The sequence below is a fragment of the Drosophila serrata genome, unplaced genomic scaffold (genome assembly GCF_035046125.1).
Source record: "Drosophila serrata isolate PLE 108 unplaced genomic scaffold, ASM3504612v1 contig_276, whole genome shotgun sequence".
In the NCBI taxonomy this organism is placed as follows: domain Eukaryota; kingdom Metazoa; phylum Arthropoda; class Insecta; order Diptera; family Drosophilidae; genus Drosophila; species Drosophila serrata.
The window spans coordinates 5,352,240-5,371,365 of NW_028257174.1; the positions used below are offsets into that span (position 1 = coordinate 5,352,240).

Consider the following 19,126-nt stretch of genomic DNA (forward strand, 5'->3'; position numbering starts at 1 on the left):
AAAGTGTATTTATTCCTAAATGCAATAATTTCCTTCTTGATGAACAAATAAAAAACAACATCAAAGGCCTTCATTGATTACACTTTCAAGGAATTTATTACATTTTTTCATAGTAAACTCCAGATGAGTTGCCGCTAAGGTCCATTCATACCTTTTTGGCAAACTCTAAGGCACTTATCACATCACTTGACATTTTCAGTAGAATCATTCATTTCTCCGATAATATATATACACACACACTCGAAAAGCCCTGTTGTTGATAGATAACAGCTTTAAGGTTATGAATGGAAACTGGTGTATGATGTGTACTATATATCATTTATACCCTTTCGAAAAAAATACTGTTGGATAACCAAGTACTTTAGGGTTTATTAGATACTCTTTCTGGGGGAAAGATACGAAATGCATTGGCAAGGTGGCTATTGCCAACTCATCACCGGTCATATACACACAGACAGACACACACGGGGAGGTTAACAGGTGTTTTGCCTCTTTGCGCACTTCTTTTGCTCGTTCGCAGTGCCTTCATTAATCAGCTGGCTTCTGCTTTGGCTGCACACAGGCACTCACAGATACGCAGCCAACAGATACATAGATACAAAGATATAGAGATACTGTGTGCCTGCCATTTCGAACCATTGCCAATTGGATTTATGGACAATTTGGCCAAAAACTTTGTGCTCTGTATCGCTGGCAAATGCATTCATTAATGAATATATATTTGTATATTTTTATGTTCAACCATTTCCAATCCCCCCCTTTGCCTAGTGTAATAATATTACTAGCGTAAAAACCCTCCCCTGCTTAGCAACCAACCCCGAAAAGGACTTACTTATCCCAAAATCGCTGTTGCCCGTTGCGCATTTTATCGCTCAGAGCGAATTTATGCCCAAGTATTGCGGAAAACGCCACACCCCACACCCTGCACACCCTCCCCCCTCCCCTTGAGGAAAGGGGGGGTACATAGTGTGTACAATGTACACGCTCTGTGCCCCAGAACTCTTTTGCCACTGCGAGTGTGTGCTATGTGAATGAGCGATGAATGATGCCCATTGTTGGCATTCCAACAACAACAACAACAACAACAACAACAACAAAAAATAACATCGAAGAAGACGCAGTAGTTACAGTAACTGAACACTGGAAAAGGGGAGGGAAGGGGGAGCGGGAAGAATCCACCCAGTCTAATGTTCCGAAAAGAGAGCGAATATCAAGATGTTCTTTTTTGGAACCACATGTAGTAGCAGTATCTCCAGGGACACTGTTAGAAAATAAAGGGAATATTCTATAAGCATTGAGTACCCTTAAAAATTAATATCAAAAAGATTAGAAAAGGGTCCCCCAGGGGTATGATTCAGGCTTTAAGATAAATAATAACTGAAAACTCAATATATATAATATTAAGATGACTTATTTTATAGCAACTCAGCAAATTAGAAAGTTTTAGGAAGAAATATTCTAATCAACTAGTAATAGAAATATGTATATATGCATAAAAAAGGTTTAAATAGAAACTGAGGAGAGTATTAAGATTTAGAAGAAATATTCTAATTAACTTGTTATATAAAAGTATACACAATAATATTATTTAAAATATTCATAAATCAATTATAAAATAGCTTATTAAAGCTTACAAATTCTCTATTTCACTATATATATTTATATTAAATATTTTCCTATTCCTATTAATGTGTATGTGTACTCTATAAATATTATTTAATACAATTCATCATTTCAATTTTTATATATATTAAATATATATTTATGTACGCATTTTTATTAAATTATATTTTTTCCTAAGATTTATTTTAAGACAAAACTTTATTTGAAATCGCAGAAAGTAAATAAGTTCTAGAAGGAAAATTTACTACTATAGTTTATTTATTTATTTAAAAATGACAAAACCTGCATGTACCATTATTTAATTTTATTTTGATTACTATATATTTTGCACCCTTTAAGAAGTAAATTATAGTTTAAATTAAAACAAATTAATGTAGATATCAAATGAAAAACCTGGCATATTTTAGAAAACACCTGACAAATCTCCCTACTTGTGTGCTTTTAATTATATATATTTTACCTATAACTTCTAGTGCATTATTTAGAATTAATGAACCTTGTTTTCCCCAGTGTTTCTACTCACAAAAACCAAACAAAATGAGAGACAGCTGGAGAGACAGTCGGTTTGGTTTTTGGTCGGCTAACGCCCAAATGGCGTTTTAAGCACACATAGTGCGCATTAATGAGCCCGACTCCGGGGTACTGGAGACGTAGCTCTAGCTCTAACCCGGGGAGTTGGGCTTAGTTTATGGCCTTGACAGGCGGACGAGGCGAGGAGAGACCCCCTCAATGCCGGGCAGCCAAGCATGTAGCATCAGCATACACCACATACCAAACATCATCCCCGAACCCGAACCCGAATCCGTATCCAAATCCCAGTACAAAATCCATTCGATGCGTTGCGGAGATGGCTGTCAAAAGCTGCGCTGTCTGTCGAGCATTTTCGTGAATAATTTCCACAAAAATATGTGTTATTTGTGCGCCATTGAATGCACACATGTGTGTTGTTGTGCCAAAGCAATGAAAACTGTCACCGCACACCGCGGGCAAATATATGTACATACATACATCTAGAGGTGGAATATGAAAACCCCAAAACCCCTCCCTACCCCCTCCCATTGCTGTCTGTTTGTGTACAATGCATGTGGCAAGTGTAAACATTTCAACAGATTTGACCAATACTACAATCGAACTATCTATCGGGATGGGGAGATGGGAGGTATATATATATGAGGAGGACTGGTCGTCTGTCTGTCTGCCTTTAAGGGGTGTGGGTGTTGCATCAACAAGTAAGCAGAAAATAGGGGTGTGTGGTTGGAATCACCAGGTGATTACTATACTTATAGATAACTCAAGAATCATATTTGTAAGAAATTGCAAAGACTATTAGGTATTTCATCCAGTTTCTTAATGTCTAGTTAGCTAAACTGCCAGTTAACAGAACTTTAAGTTAACTTTTAACGGAGAGAAGAGAGAAATGAAATATATACAAAGCAAGAATGTGTTAGTTCATTTTGTATCCCTTAACAGCCTCTTTTATTCTTTAACCTTTGGTTAACAAACCAGAGATTGAGAAAATCCTGGTATCTTACTTACAAAATACGGCAAAGTAATTAAAAAAATATTATATATACATATAAATTTATATACAAATATAAATATATAAAAAAATTAAATATATATACGAAGGTAGGCTGTGTTAGATTATTCATTTTTTAATCCCTTAACAGTCTCTGTTAATTATTCAATCTTCGGTAAACAAACAAAAGATTTTAAAACTACAATGAAAGGAAAAACTTTACAAATATTAAACAAACAAAACTAAGAACTTTTTAATAAATAAACAAACAAAACAAAATAAACTAGGGAAAATACCCAGACATAGCTAGAAAAAATACTGCGAATCCATAGGGAAAGAGTAAGTAAAAGCAAATAAATAAATATATATAAAAACTAGAAAAATCATAGAAGCAAAGGAAACCCCTCAAAGCTGAGGGAACAAAAAAAATAAATAAAACAAAAAACGACGCCACTGGGCGATTTTTGTAATCCCCCCGAGAGAGAAAAAAAAGGGTGAACATTGAACATCGAAGCCCGCATTTGTTGGGCAGCAATCAGCTTAATTCGTTCAATTCACTTTTGGGCAAATTGATTAACCAATTGATGTTACTCCCAACCCTCTTCCAGCGAGCGATTAGAGCCGTTTCCAATTCCAATTCCGCTTCCAATACCCGAATTCCCGATGCCGGCTTGGGCTCGCCCACGCGCTTTCTTTTCCCCCTTTTTTTTATATTTTTTGCTGGCTCGAAATTTGTTGAAATTTGTATGCATTTTGATTTGCTAACGATTATTTTATTTATATATTTATTTTATTCCAAATGAGTGTTAGTTGAGCTCGGACTTAAGCGGGGGGCTAGAAGCTTGGCCAAAAGCCAAAAACCGGTTTGCCATTTGTCAACTTGTCGGCGACAGTCGAAAATGCGAGGCCCGTAAAAGCTTCACAAAATAACAATTCTCTTCAACTGAAACCGAAGAAAGAAGCAGCAGCAGTTGTAGCACTAGAAGTCACTGAGAAGAATCTGTTACGAATAGGGAATACTCACGAAAATAATTTGGAATTCTTCTTAAAAAACAGCATGAGATGAAGGGATTGAAAGAATTATTCCTTGCATAAATCAAGATTGTCTAAAAATAATTTCGAGAAGAATTCTATCTTGAAAAGTACAGGGTATTCCAGAGCTTATTTTTCCAAAATTACATTTACGAAAATTTTGTTCTAAGAATTCCCCTTGAAAACTAGGAATTACGATTGTAATTCTGGAAGATAATTCTCAAAAGTTTGTAAACGTCTCCAAAAGAATTCATCCTTTAAAAGAACAAGTAATTCCAGAACTCATTTTTGCACTAATAGTATTACTTATTTCCTTCACAAGAATTCCCTTTACAGAACAGGAATGATTGATTCGATTCGATTGTGGTAAACCAAGTGAGTGTAATATATTAAACATTTGTTTACGTATCCAGAAGAATTCTTCTCTGGAAGAACAAAGGATCGAACAGCTATCATTTCCAGTTATTCCAATTCCAATTCCACTCCCAATTCCATTTCGACTTTCAACTCGTAATCGCACTGGTTCTCTTTCTACCCAAAAAAAAAAGGAAAAAAAAAACCCACAAAAATGTTTGCTTCTAACCTTTGCCTTAACCTCTCCTTGGGGCCTCCTACTTTCCACCACCCCCCCGTCTTTTCCACCCGCTCTACCTACCCCCCCCCCCCCCACTTCCCCTTCACTTCCCACAAATTCTATCACTTCGTTTCAGACTGAACATTTGTTTGTTGTTTGTTTTTATTGTTTAAAATTCATCACGAATTTTATTTTGTTGTGCGTTCTTTTTCGGCGTACGGTTTTGTTGTTCTTTTTTTTTGTGTTTTTTTTTTGTACAAGATTTTTTTGTATTTTATTTTGTATTCTATTTTTTGTTGTTTTTTTTGTTTTTTTTTTTCATTTCGTTTCGTTTTGTGCGCGTCGCTGGTGCTGCTTTTTCGCCTAACCTTGAAGCACATTAAATTTTTTGTTTTTTTGGCTTTACTGTTGCTGTTTCTGTTTTCTGATTCTCTTTCTCCTTCTTTACGTTTGTTGTTGTATTTATTTTCCAACAACAAGGGGAAAAACAATAACAATATCAACAACAACTACAATGGGAGCAGCAGCAGTTACTTGGAGTAAAAAGATGAAGAGGAAGAATTGGGGATTCTAACTACATATATGTATGTATATATGTACAGTAAATATTATACATACATGGGGGAAGTACAGTGGCGGTCATCTAAATAGCAGCTTAATTATTTTATTTTATAAATAATATATAAAATAAATAATTGTCTTAAATATGTTAGCAAACAAATATTTGTCTTGAACATATTATTCAATAAATAAATACTTGACTAGATATTATTTCATAAATAAATATTTGATTTAAATATAAACCTAGTTTAGTGATCAGTAAAAGTGGAAAAATTTGACTAGAAAGAAAAAATGAAAACATCAAATAAGCTTGACTAAATAAATAAACTTTGCAATTAGCATATTTATTCGACTTTGAAGGGTAACCAAGCTTCTAAACATTATTTATGTATCTTGAAATGGAAATATACAGAAAAAAATGTATCTCGCTGTGGTTTAATAGTTTCTTTATTGTTATATTTTAAATAATAATTATTACTTGTTCCTGAAACATTTCCCCTAGCTGTAACCTGGGTTATATGGAGGCAAAACTCAACGAAATAATAATATTAAAAAAACCTCATGTGGCCCCTCCAACAAACAACTGTTCCTCTTCTTCCTCATGATTTTTTCTCGGTTTAATTGTCGAATTTTCGTTTCGTTTTCGTTTTTATTTCATTTCGTATTTCTTTCCATTATATTTTTCTTTTTCACTTTAGCTATTTATTTTTTTTTTGCGGCCAGCTTCTTGGCTATTTCTATCTCTATCTTGTGGCTTGTATCTGTATCTGTATCTCTGTCCTATTCCGTTTTGCGTCTAGCATGTCTCGTCCATATATCATTATCCGGCTGAATGTTGTTGTTACTTAATTGCAGCCATATGTGAGAGAGACTTTTGGCCAAAAAAAAAAAATATAACAAAAAAAGAAACTGGAAATGTGTCGTCGTTCTGTGTGTGTATCTACGCATTTTTCTTGGCCGTATCTGTAGCTTTGTATCTAATTCTAATTTATTTTTTGCCCAAAACTAAAGGAACACACAAAAAGTAAATAAATAAAAAATAAAGAAAATAAAAATAATGAGCGAACCCATGTCTTTGGCTTTTTTTATTTATTTATTTATGCGTTCGACTTTTATTTTATTTTTGTTTCTTCTATTCTCTCTGTATTTCCTCTGTCTTTCCTCTCTTTCTTCCTTTTTTTTTATATGCTGATCAATAAATTACATTCCGTTGACATGCCACCCCCTTTTTGGCACCCTTCTCCCCGCCCCTTCGAAGATACGCACTATGTGCCTCTCCGCCTCTGCCTTACTTTTTGGTCATTTCAATTGCAGTCGACGTCGCAGCTAGCGTTACGCTCTGCTGCGCTTTAATGGCCCAAAACGTCAGAAGCGGGGGCGGGGGTGGGGGCAGAGGCGCCGCCCAGGGGGGGAGGGGTGAGAGGGGTTAACTTAAAAAAAAAGGGTGAGAGCTGCCGCTACTTTTGCTTTCATCGCACGTTTTATTCAAAGTCGAAATTGAACTTGAAATGTTGGCTTCTTCACGCTTCTCACGCTTGCCAAAAAGAATACAGCTTACAAATAAAAAATAAATAAAATAAAATAATACAAAAAAAACCTGCTTAAAAAATAAGCAAAAAGTAGTAATTAACAACTCTTGTAAGCCAATGGGCGTGACCAAAAACCATGTTTGAAAATGTTTGCCTCCAAAAAAAAGGGAAATCCCTAAATGATATTTAAAATGAAATTAAAATTTCAAGAGCTTTAATATTTAATATACAATATACTCTAGATGTACAGACATTATATATATATACATAAATTTAATAGTGAAAATTATTATCGTCTATAACTGCTTTTCCTAAGGGTGGCATTAATGAATAATGCATGAATGCGGCTCACTCTCTCTCTCTTTTCTCTATCTACCAACAACCCCTAATAGTATCTTGGAGATTCGGCATGGGAAATATGGCAAGAACTACTGACACTATTAAATATTACACTAAACCCATCTTAACTGAAAGAGTAATTAAATCTTTGTGCTTACCAGAATTTAAAAGAGTGCTATAAAAAAATGCACAAGAAAAAAAGGGACTCATAAACATTAGCTGGGTTCCCTTGAAGACCCCTATAGTATCTTTAGGGTTACCTTCTTTATTACCACATATACAACATATCATATATAGTATATAGTATATAGTTTGTGTATGTGTATATTTGCAGCTAAAAAAAAACATTTCCCAGGCCAAGACAAATGGCTTGCAAAACTCATTAGAAGCTCAGAGTTGAAACCAAAACCAAAAAATTCAAACCCAAATCGGTGGGTCTCCGCCTGTTAATGACTTTCCGCTGCGATGAACAGAGTGAAAAACACAACAACAAAAAAAAAAAGAAGAGGGGAATGTTTATGATTTGTCGGTGTTACGCTTTTTGATCCATAAAATCAGACAGTAAATTTAGGTTTTTGCCAAAAACAAAAAACACAAAAAAATAAAGACATGAAACACGAAACAAAAATGAGAGGAAAAACTAATGTCGGATGCCCGAAAAAAAAAACTCCAAAATAATATACGAACGATTGTTATTAATAATAGTAGAATATAATAACAGTTTTGGCATCTTAATTATATAACAATTAGAGGAGCTGAGGATGCCCCAGCCCCAATGTCGAAGGTCATTGTGTTAAATATGGGAAAACTCTAGCGGGAGAGCTTCAATTTTTCAAACTCCCAAATTATTCTCCATTTATTATAATTTTTTTTGAGACAAAGAAAACAAAAAATTTGACAAAAAAAACAAATTGCTCGGTTGGAAAATGATGATAATCGGGAGGGGGTTTTAGATGCAGTTTCAAGGTCGCCCGATTGCAAAAGGCAATTTGTCACCTCGTGCGGGTTCAAATGTATCTGTACTTGTATCTGTATCTGTATCTGTATCTGTATCTGTGTACTGGGATGCGACAGAAATTCATTGCGCAATATAAACCCAGCGGAGAAGCAAACAAAATACAACACAACACAAACAAAATTACACAAAAATTTAAATGGACTTCTGAGTGAGGAATTTAAATTGGAATTGAAATTGAAATTGAAACTGTATTTTAGCATAACAGGTAAAAGTCAGGAACACCTGGCGCACGCGTGCCTGCTCGAGTTGATTAATTTAATGGAATTAATAATGCATTTAAGGTATTTTTATTCCCTGAAATAGAAAACCTACTCTATGGTCTTTTATAGGACTGAACTAGAAGATATATTGGATATTTTTGGTAAATTATATGATGGATACCACCCATACATTTTAAATGTTATATATTTACGATAGTTTTAGGACTTTACCCAGGACTCTCTTTAAGCTGAACATCTTAATGCGTTATTTAGGATACATCATAGCTAGGTCTACAATTCATAAGATGCATAACGCACATATACATTGATATTTTCATACTCTTGTACCTCCTGTACTCCCCATCTTTGGGCCCAATTACTTTCCCTTTTTCTCAGGTGACTCAGTGTGAAATAATGCATTTTGTATCTCTCCGAAAATGTAACCCTTCAACGATCACTGATTAATTGCTGCATTAGTTTGTATCAAGCATACGCCGTGTTGTCTTTTTATTTTGCTCATCATCCATCCATCTCACATGCTCACTTTCCGGAGGTGTGAATTTTTGTTCGTTTTCTTTGCATTGTTTATGCTTCTTCCTCGTTTTTTTCAGTCTGCGTTTCGTTTCGTTAACTTTGAACTTCAAGACAAAAACAAAACAACAAACAGAGATCAGCATTAGCAGCGGCAGCGGCAGCAATCAACTTCACCTTGTTCAAGGTCCAAAAAAAAAAAACGAACAAAAATAAAAATACAGAAAACACCGAAAAAGCTAGCTAGAGAACAACAAAGGCAAAGCCACCGAATAATACATTGTCTGCTGTTTAATTTGCATAGGGAAATTGAATGTTGTTCAGTCAATCCGTTGATAAATGATCATCATCACTGTCGTGGTCTAAAAAGAAACTTCCTCGAAGAAATGCCATGGAAGACACACAGGTGCGGTCTCCAATGGGGAATCAATCAAGACGAGCTCTCCAGAGCATCTCTAAAGAGATACAGATACAGATAGAGATAAAGAGAGGGTCAGTCAAGGGCTTCCCCAAATCACCTACACATATAATATGCAGTACACTCCACTTCCCTTTTTCCACTAAGCAAAAAAGCGATGAGCTTTATTACAGTTGCCGCTCGTAAATTGCTACAAAAATTCCACAAAAAAAATCCCATTGAAAAAAAATCACAAACTTTTCCGTGCCAAAAATAGCTGGAAAATAATTACAAAGAACGTATGAATTACACAAGTTGTGTGTACTTAATGAATTATAAGATCAAATAGGAAAACGATCATAAGTTAGCATTCACAATCTTTGAATCGTTCTTAAACGATATTTTTATATCACAGTTTTTTGAGGAAATTAAAGTTTTAAAAAATGTATAACTAAGCCAACAATACATTAATTTCAATTCGGAAAGCTGTCCCATGTTAGTTTTTATTAGTTTAATAAATCTGCATACTCAATTTATAATTTTAGGAAATTTAAATTTTTATCAATTATTTTTGTCAATTTTAACGATGAAACCCCTTAAAAATGTTCAAAAAATTTGAAATTTTATTTTTCTTCCTAAGATGGCTATATCGATTCCCCTGTTGATGCTGATCAATAATATATATGATTTATAGGGTCGCAAATGATTCCTTCACAATTTTACAAGGTTCTAAGTTAAATTTTAATACCATTTTTTTAGTCGATTTTAGCAATATTTTTATATGAAAAATTTTCAACAAATCAAATATTAAAAAATTCATAACTAAGCCAAAAATTCATTAATTTTAATTCGGAAAGCAGTCCTATATTAGTTTTTATTGGATTTATAAATCTGCAAACTCAATTTTAATAATACTGTTATACTATCTGTCATAAGTATCTATTAGGTGTTTATTACAGTTATTATTTTATTATATATATAGAGCATTTGCATATTGCAAAGTCTTACCAATCATTTTACTTTAAGTTTTATATAATTTGTTAAGAAAAGATTCCTTATTTTCCAGTCTTTACTGTACTTCCAAGTCACAGTTACGTTGGCGGTTGCACTTCCGTAGCTCTTTTTATTTTTTATTTTTTTTGTATTCCAAGTCGGCCCACACAACATGGTATATATGTATATAGATATAGATATATCTTGGCTTACTGCACGTGGGCTGCACTTTGAGTTTTATATTTTCTGAGCCGGTGGTTGAATTTTATTTGTTGTCTTTTTCGGCTTGGTTTTTGCTTTTTTGGTGGTGGTGGTGTTGGCTGGCCATATGGTGGATCCACCAATGTCCCACGGCGCTCTATACGCTGGTGACCTTCCACCGACATTGGGCGCGTTCCAGGAAATGGCATTAGCTGCTCCTCCTGGTCTCCCCATACATATATATAGTATATATATCTTCCTGCTAATCATATTAATGCACTGTGCGGGGGCTTGGCCCGAACCAAAACCAAAAGGTTTGGCTTCACTGTCCCTCAGTCTCTCCTCTCATCACTTTCCCCGGCTGCATATCGGGTTTTATGGGTCACTTGCCCCAACGTCGTCGTCGTTGTTGTTGGTGGTGTTGGTGTTTTTTGGGTCATGTCCATCAAGGCAAACAATACAAGAAAAGGAGGAGGAGGACGACAGGCAGGACATACAGGACACACAGCTGGTCAGGAGTAAGAGAAAGAGACAGAGAGAATGCGAAGAGCGAAGGTAATATGATATGGCCAGGAAGTCCGGCGGGAATCCATTTTAATAGCGCTCACTGCCAGCTACTGTTTCCTTCTTCACCTTCCTCGGAAACAGTTCTAACTTTCCCTTCCCTAATATTGAAATATTGACACGAATTGAAGATCAATTCTTATTCAAAATTTAGTAAGAAAATAAATTTGAACTGGAAAGTTTTGTGGGGGAAAATTAATTTCAATTTCAAATCGATTTTGAAGCAAAACTGAAAAGCATATTTTAATGTTTATGAGTTTGCTTTTCTCTAATATTAACCAACTATTTATAGCTGCCTTCGATAGCGCACATTTTTCAAAAACAATGTACGAGTATAGATATATATATACAAACTGTAGAATGCATAAAACAACCATAATTTTCAATCCAATAAGAATTTAGCACTAATTAAAAATAGAAAAAAAAGGAAAGGCAACTCCAATAGGGCACAGCGAATGTGGAAAACTTTTACCAAATTAATTTTTTGGCAACACGGTCCTACCATGTTTTTCAGTTAACTTTTAGCCGGCATTCAGCTCAGCTTTTGCTTTTGTTATATTGTTTTTGTTTGCTTGCCGGCAAATATACATTTCGCTTGCCTTTTTTTTCGCACAATATGGACTCATTAGCACAAGACACCAATGTATATGTATATAAAAAAAAGGAAAGAAAAATAACCGACAAAAAAATAAACACCCAGAAAAAAAGAACAGAAAAATATACAGAATATATATAGCATTAAAATAAAGAGCGACTCCAACCCGAACCCGAAACCGAGCAGTCCAAGTTCCGTGCTCTGTTCAACTAATTAATTATGCCCCTGCAACGTCATGGGGGTGTAAAATATATACAAACAAATATATAATTTGCATGTGCCGCTCTACTTGTGTGTGTGCTTTTTTTTCTCTTTTGAGTAATTGAGTCGAAAAAATACGAAATTTGCATTGTATTTAGTTACACACGCACATGTCGGAGATACATTAGCATGAATATCCGCAGCACATTCACCAAAATATCAGCAGCTGGTCACCACTGACAATGTCCAAGGGGGATCTAGGGTGACACCTACCTAGCAACTTACTTCCTTAAATTACTAGACTCTTCTTACAGTTTTAAATAACTTTCAAAACTTCCATAAAACTAGAGAACAAAAGTATCTTGAACGTAAAGTGATGACCCCACAATGTCTAAAGGGAGTCCAGGGTGATCCTTTCTATCTATATATCATTATGTTCAGCTTTGCTTTTTAAAATAAACCCTTAAAATGGAATATAACCTAATATATACTTCCAGATACTTTCATATCTTAAGCAGATTACTCAAGTATCTTGGAGGTAAAGTGGTGACCCCATGACATCCGGTGATCCCTACTTCCTATACATGAATACTTCCAGGTTTACAGTTAACAATAAACCCAAAAAATTGTCTATAAACACATCTATACTTTCAGATACTTTTATATCTTAAACAGATAACAAAATTATATTGAAGGTAAAGTGATAACCCCGATGACTTCTGAGGGAGTGTAGACTCTAGAGTGATCTATGATCTCTACTTCCTTTAAAAAAAACATTTCTAACAACCAAAAAAACCTGACCAGGTGCATCATCCCACTAAAAACTTGTCTTAAATAGCTACAAAAAAGTATATTTTTAACCTAAACTAATGGTGACCCCGACCATTGCCAATAGGTCGTTGACATGCGAAGCAAAAAGCCAATAAATATATGTATTAATTGGAGTTTAACAAAATGCAAATATATTCAAGGTTAAAATATACATAGATATATAGATATGTGTTTAAATAAATACATTTAATAGCATTTAATGGTGACCCCCAAAAACAGGATACATTCTCCGTATGTCCAAAGTTCTGTTTCTGCTTCGTGCTTTGTGCTTCGTGCTTAATGCTTCATGCTTCCCTCTGAGAAACCCGAGGAGTTTATTGAGCTGTCTCCAGTTTTGGCAGCACACTCCTATTAGGTATTTATGTACTTTTCTGCTGTTGCCTGCTTTTTTCGCCGTTTTATTTAGTGTTTTTTTAGTATGGTTGTTTTGTTTTTGTGTTTTTTTGTTCGTTGCTGTTTCGGGTTTTGTGTATGCGCGTCGAGATATGCAAATTAGCTTTGGCCTTGGCGTGGGCGTTAAAAGCTTTTTTTGTTTTCTGTGTGTGGATTTCTAACTTCGTTACACTTTGCTGCTCTCCTCTGAGTTCCCTCCCCGTCCCAGGTCTTTGTGCTCCATGTCCGAGTGGGAGTTGTCGGATATTTCTTGTTTAAGTTCGACTAAGTTAGCTAGTTTTTTCCCTCTTCTATTTTCTTTGCAAAATTTGTTTAACAGATTTTTTCGTATTAGTCACACACTATCTTCCCTGCTGACACGCTGACCGGATTTGGAAATGCAATCGCAATACCAAACCCTATACCAAGTCCACGCCCAAAATTCATGCTGGCCAATGCCATTGCCATTCCCATTTCCATTTCCAATTCCATTTTCATAACCATATCCAAGAGAACAAACGGACGACGACTACTTTCGAATGGCCATAAGTCTTTTTGGTTTTCTGAATCGTTTTCCTCCATTTTGCACTAGCCAAATGGTTTATAAGTTATTCAAGCTAATGAAAAATAGCAAAAGCAAAAGCAAGAACAAACATAAAGCAAAGCAAAAGCAAAAACCAAACAAAAGCAAATCAAAAGTCAACACAAATCAAATCAAATGAAAGAAAAAATATATATAAAAAAACGACAACAGCGTTTCGGCCTCTTTGGTTCATTGGCATTTCATTTGGCCATATTCTTTGCCACTTCCCACTCCTCTTACCAATTTTTCCAGCTCTATCCACAGCTCTATTTGCAACTTCCCATTCACGCACCATTCATTAGCCGCCGAATACAAAAAAGAAAAAAAAACTAGTTTCTCTTAGTATTTCCCATTTATTTGATATATACACATACCTATATAGTAGTATATATATTTCGTGTTTCTACTTCTACCTCTATTTATTTTAGTTTCGTATTTCCGAGCTTTGTTCAACTTGTTTTCTGCTATGCTAATTAGCAGTCGAAACAAAACCCATCCCCGTTCGTACCTCCATTTAAAACAATAAGCAATTCATTTGGAATTCAAAATAAATTAAAATATCATAAAGAGCCCACCACACACACACACACACACTCGGAGCAATCTAATATTTGTTGTCTCATAATCATACTAATAATGATAATGATAATCATAAGGCGGTGGAGGGTACACATAGCCATTCATCTTCAGGTGTTACGGAAGGTCTTGTCTTCACAGAATATCTTAAAGATGGTAAAAATATTTATACATCGATAGAGAAACGATATCAAACTCTTTAAAATCTATATATAAATCAATCTTATAACATTCCGTTAAATGTTTAGTCTATCTGATCAATGTAATCGGAAATATACATTTTTAATATTTCACATTGTACATTTATCGATTTACATTTAACATTTTCGATTATTTTTCAATAAAATCGATATTTTTATATCGGTTTTACAATATAAAGTAAACTCCCTAGAAAAAATCCCAAAAAGTACATATTCAGTAAACTTAAAAACCCCTTTTGAGTGTCGACTTTGGATTCAATTCCCTTCTCACTTTGTGGTTACTTTGTACGGAAACCTCTTGTCATTATTTAAAAAAAAATGAAAAAATAGAGACCCCTCCTCCCAATTTGTTTGTCGCTTTTTACGATTGTTTTATGGCGTTTTTTCTGTGCTTTTTATTCACTGTTGCCTGTTTTTCTGTTGTTTTGGACGTGTTTGCCTGGCATTCGGGCAGTATTCAGTGGCTCAGTGTTTAGTTTTTTAATGTTTTTAGTATTCACAGTATTCCAGTATAGTTGTATTTGCAGTTTTCCAGTCGGCCGATTGTTCCATTTTTTATTTGCGAATAGATCGCATCAAGATCGGATGTGCACAAACCCCCTATATATAAATATATATATAATCCATTCGTTCGTTCATTTGGATCTACTTCTGCCGCATTGTCAGCATTAATTTGCAACTGAAAAGCGGCGACATTGGAGCAACAACTATAACTACACCACTGACACGACCGATCGTCAAGTGCCACGCCCCATCGTTGGTCATACGAAATGGATTCTATGGCACATGCCCGGCGGTCACTTTTCGATTCAATTACCGCGACTGCAAGTTAATCAATCAATCAATTAATGTAATAATGCCGCTCAAACAAAGGCAGGCGGCGGCGCCCAACAAGATTCATCCGCAGCAATCCCATCCCCCAAACCTATATATATACTATATATCTGTTCTATATATCCACCAAAAATTTATGCTCAAAGTGTGCCAAGTGCGAGGTAGAAGGCGGAGGATGATCACCTTGAGTCTCTGAACAAATTTATTGCCGGACATTTACATAGTTCGCATAGCATTTAATGCCTTTCCAAGTGCCACTGGTTCCCAGGCCAGCAAAGAGCCTTCCTCTAGATCTCACACGACGTGGGGAACGAACTCTCCTCTCAGGTGGCAAATAAATTTCATTAAATTTCTTTTGTTGAAAGATCAAAGAAACTACCACCGGGTCTACGAAATTTATTGAGTTCTTCAGTGGGTGGGAGGAACACTTTTTTTTAAGGTATTCTTAGCTGGTTGCTATGTTAAATCGATAACATAACGATAAGCGATAACAAATAGAATAAATTTCGATTAAATTTAGCGATTAACTAGTATTATTTCGGTGAAAAATTACAGCTTTTCTGTTTACTAAAGAGTTTCTTCCCCGTAATTAGAAACTGTGTGTCTAGCAATGCAGTTTATTTCTCGATCACCTTCAAGTGCTATCGGTTAATTGGGTCACAGATAGATACCCGCTTATCGATATATTCAGTCCATCGGTTTACAGTCCAGCTGAAGCTTCCTTTTCCTTTTTGTTTTTCTTGGAACTAATTTCTTAGAAACGAATTATCTCTACCAGACTTGGGAGGTTATAAATCCTCTATCGACTTCCTTTTGCTCAGTGTAATAGAGAAGTGCAATGGGTTTTGGCAAATATTTACCAAATATTTGTTGGTTGTTAACCAAACTGAGTCACGGCCAGCTGACACGAGTTACCAGATACAGACATATATAGATATATATATCTACCAGAGGGAACTTGTAGTAGTAAAGGCATATGGCATCCCAAGCTCTTCTTCGCCTTTCGACAAAGCAAACAACGCGGGCACACGATAATTGAGGCTCATTATCAGTGGGCAAATAAACGAGGTACATACAAGTCAATCCAAAATCCCTTTAAGTGATCATCAGAGAGAGAGATAGAGGGGTGATCCCTCCCAGACATGTCGACGACTTCAGGCTTCGACATAGCGGAAATCCAAAAACAGTGAGTAGAGGAGGAGGAGGAGCTCGGCTTTCGGCTTTGAGCTGGTTCGGTCTTTGGGCATGGTACTTCCCGTGTGCGGTCTAAACCTTTTGATTGCCACTCTGCAATTATGCCACGTACTTGTCTCCACCTAGCTTCTCCTTCTCCGGAATAAAAAAACTACATGTGCATGTGATGTGTGTTGTGCCGTGCTTTTGTAATGACTTTTTAATGGTCGACAGTCAGTACTTTTGCCACCAAATTGGCCAGGCCAAGAGCTGGGGTAATCAATACCATAGAGCCGGCTCTACGTATCTTATCGCTACAGCAAGGTGAGGCCTTCAACTTACAACAGAGAGGGATAGAGAGCGAGAAGTGGGAGTGTGTGTGGAACCGGAAGCATTAGAAGCCGACAGAAGACAAAGCCCACAGTCCATAGAAAACAAAGCAAAACAACAAAAAAAAACTACAACATCAAAGACCAAACACATAGTTTTGTAAGTTAAGTTAAGAGTTAAGTCGCCGAAGGTCGGTCAGTTTGTAGGGCCCATAGGCCTAAGCCCCCGCACAAAAACACACATTTCCAGCCACGCCCCGGTCCACCATGATCCGTGCGATCCATGATTATGGAGACCATAAATCAAGCCAGAGATGATTCCCAAAGGGCGGAAGGCCAGCTGCGAAAACAAAGGCATTGAAAACTTCATAGAGTTTGGGGTTAACTCTTTTAGGCCTCAAAAGTCCCACATTCTAAGATATGGTTATCCCTAAGGGGTTAGGCCTTTCAAATACACAAAAACATCCGGATTAATTTGTTGTTTACTTAAATAATATATAATTATGAGTCATAGATCTTAGTTTGAAGTCAGAGGTTTTAAATATAAAACACTGTCATCAGTTGATCTAGCTTTTTATCATAAAGCACTTGGGAATTATAAAAGAATTTAATTTAACTATGAATATTCATTCGTATATGAATAAATATATATAGAGATCGTTCAAAACCAATTTTTTAGGTAAAGTTTTAGTTTTAAAATTGAGAATTATAAGATATACAGGGTATTATAATTTTAGTCAAAAGCATATTACGCAGTGAAGGAATCATTTCCGACCCCATAAATCATATATATTCTTGATCAGCATTAACAGGGGAATCGATCTAGACATCTTAGAGACATACAACATTTTTTAAATTTTTTGATCATTTTTTAAGGTGTTAAATCGTTAAAATTGTCGACAAAAAAATTCAAAAATTTTATTTTTTTTTTAATATTCAATTGAGTATGCAATTTTGTTAACCCAATGAAAACTAGCACAGAACTGTTTTCCGATTGAAAATTAAGGCATTTTTGGCCTAGTTAAGATTGACTTTCACTGCAAAAGTTACCCTAAATCAACTTTCTTTCTTGTTTATAATTAATATAAATGAAATTAAAAGATTTCCCATCTTAAAAGTGCCTTTAGTTAAACCTTTGGCATCTTTGGCATTTGTTTAGTTGTATCTTTGGCACTAGCATCGACTTTGGTGGCCAAAAGAAACACGGATGCTAATGCCTGGCGCCAAACGGAAATAAGTAAATTAACAAAAAAAAAAGGGTATTTAGAAAATAAGGTGCATTACCAATTGGACTTTGCCCGTTGGGCTAATTAAACGATTATTTCTATTCTGGCATTGGCACTCAAGTGTGATTTATGCCAGTGAGTAGAGTAGAGTGAGCCAAGTGAAACCATTTCGATTCGATCAAAGTCTGCAGCATCATCTTCATCTTCATCCTCATCTGCGTCTTCCGCTAAACTTGTGTTGTGTGGATGCACAGAGGTCAAATTCGAAATTCTAATTGACAAAAGAGAACGCGCACAGTGGGTCAAAAACGAGGCACTCTGGCTGACTGCCAGTTTTGCCTTCATTCACTTTTTGTTCAGCATAGCCACCGACTTAGATTAATGAAATTAGACAATCAAGAGAAGGCAAGTCTCAAGTGGAAACAGCAGCAACAGCAGCAGCGGCAGCAAAAAGCGAAATTAAAATCACTTAATTAAATAATTTTTAATGCCGCTGCTGAAATTGAAATTGGAATTTAGTGTGTGTGTGTGTGGCAGCTGCCGTTTGCTTAATTACCACCAAAATGGGCATTAAAAAGCAACAGCAAATTGCCCTCAGTATCTCTATCTTAGAACCTCCTCGATGGCAACCAGTCAAGGTCAGGTCGAAGTCGAAGTCAAAGTCTCAATCTCATCTCCATTTTCATTTCCATTTCCCATTGCATTTCCATTTAATGTTCAATATTACGAGTGGAGGGGAATTGAATATTACCGCTGATGTTGATTAGGCCATAAAGCCCATATATTCCTCCTCCCAGTATATTGCCCTGATGAGCTGATGGATCTCGCACCCAGCTGTGGCAATTACGCGCAAATTAACTGAGATCTTTTCCTCTAGAGGAGAGGAGAGGAGAGACTAAATGCCAAACGTGTTTCAGAGCTTGTTCCATATCGGACTCAGAAAAAATACAAGCCAAAAAAATACACAGCTATTTATACCTTTAAGATAATATATTCTTTTTCCCCAAAAACCCCATTTAAAACATGTTTCTGGTTAAACAGGATTTGATTTGTTTAGCCTGGCAAACTTCCTTTCATTTGGATCTTAATTCTTATTTACTTTGATTTAAAGCATTTAAAGAAAGC

At 35.6% G+C, this 19,126-nt stretch overlaps 1 protein-coding gene and 1 long non-coding RNA gene across 2 annotated transcripts in view; one reads left to right on the plus strand and one right to left on the minus strand.

Annotated features, from left to right (window-relative positions):
- LOC147643236 (uncharacterized) overlaps positions 1–19,126 on the minus strand; it is a 66,681-nt gene that overhangs the window by 14,412 nt on the left and 33,143 nt on the right. The window lies entirely within an intron of this gene.
- The window catches only part of LOC110179441 (Activating transcription factor 3), a 46,829-nt gene that overhangs the window by 1,478 nt on the left and 26,225 nt on the right, over positions 1–19,126 (plus strand). The window lies entirely within an intron of this gene.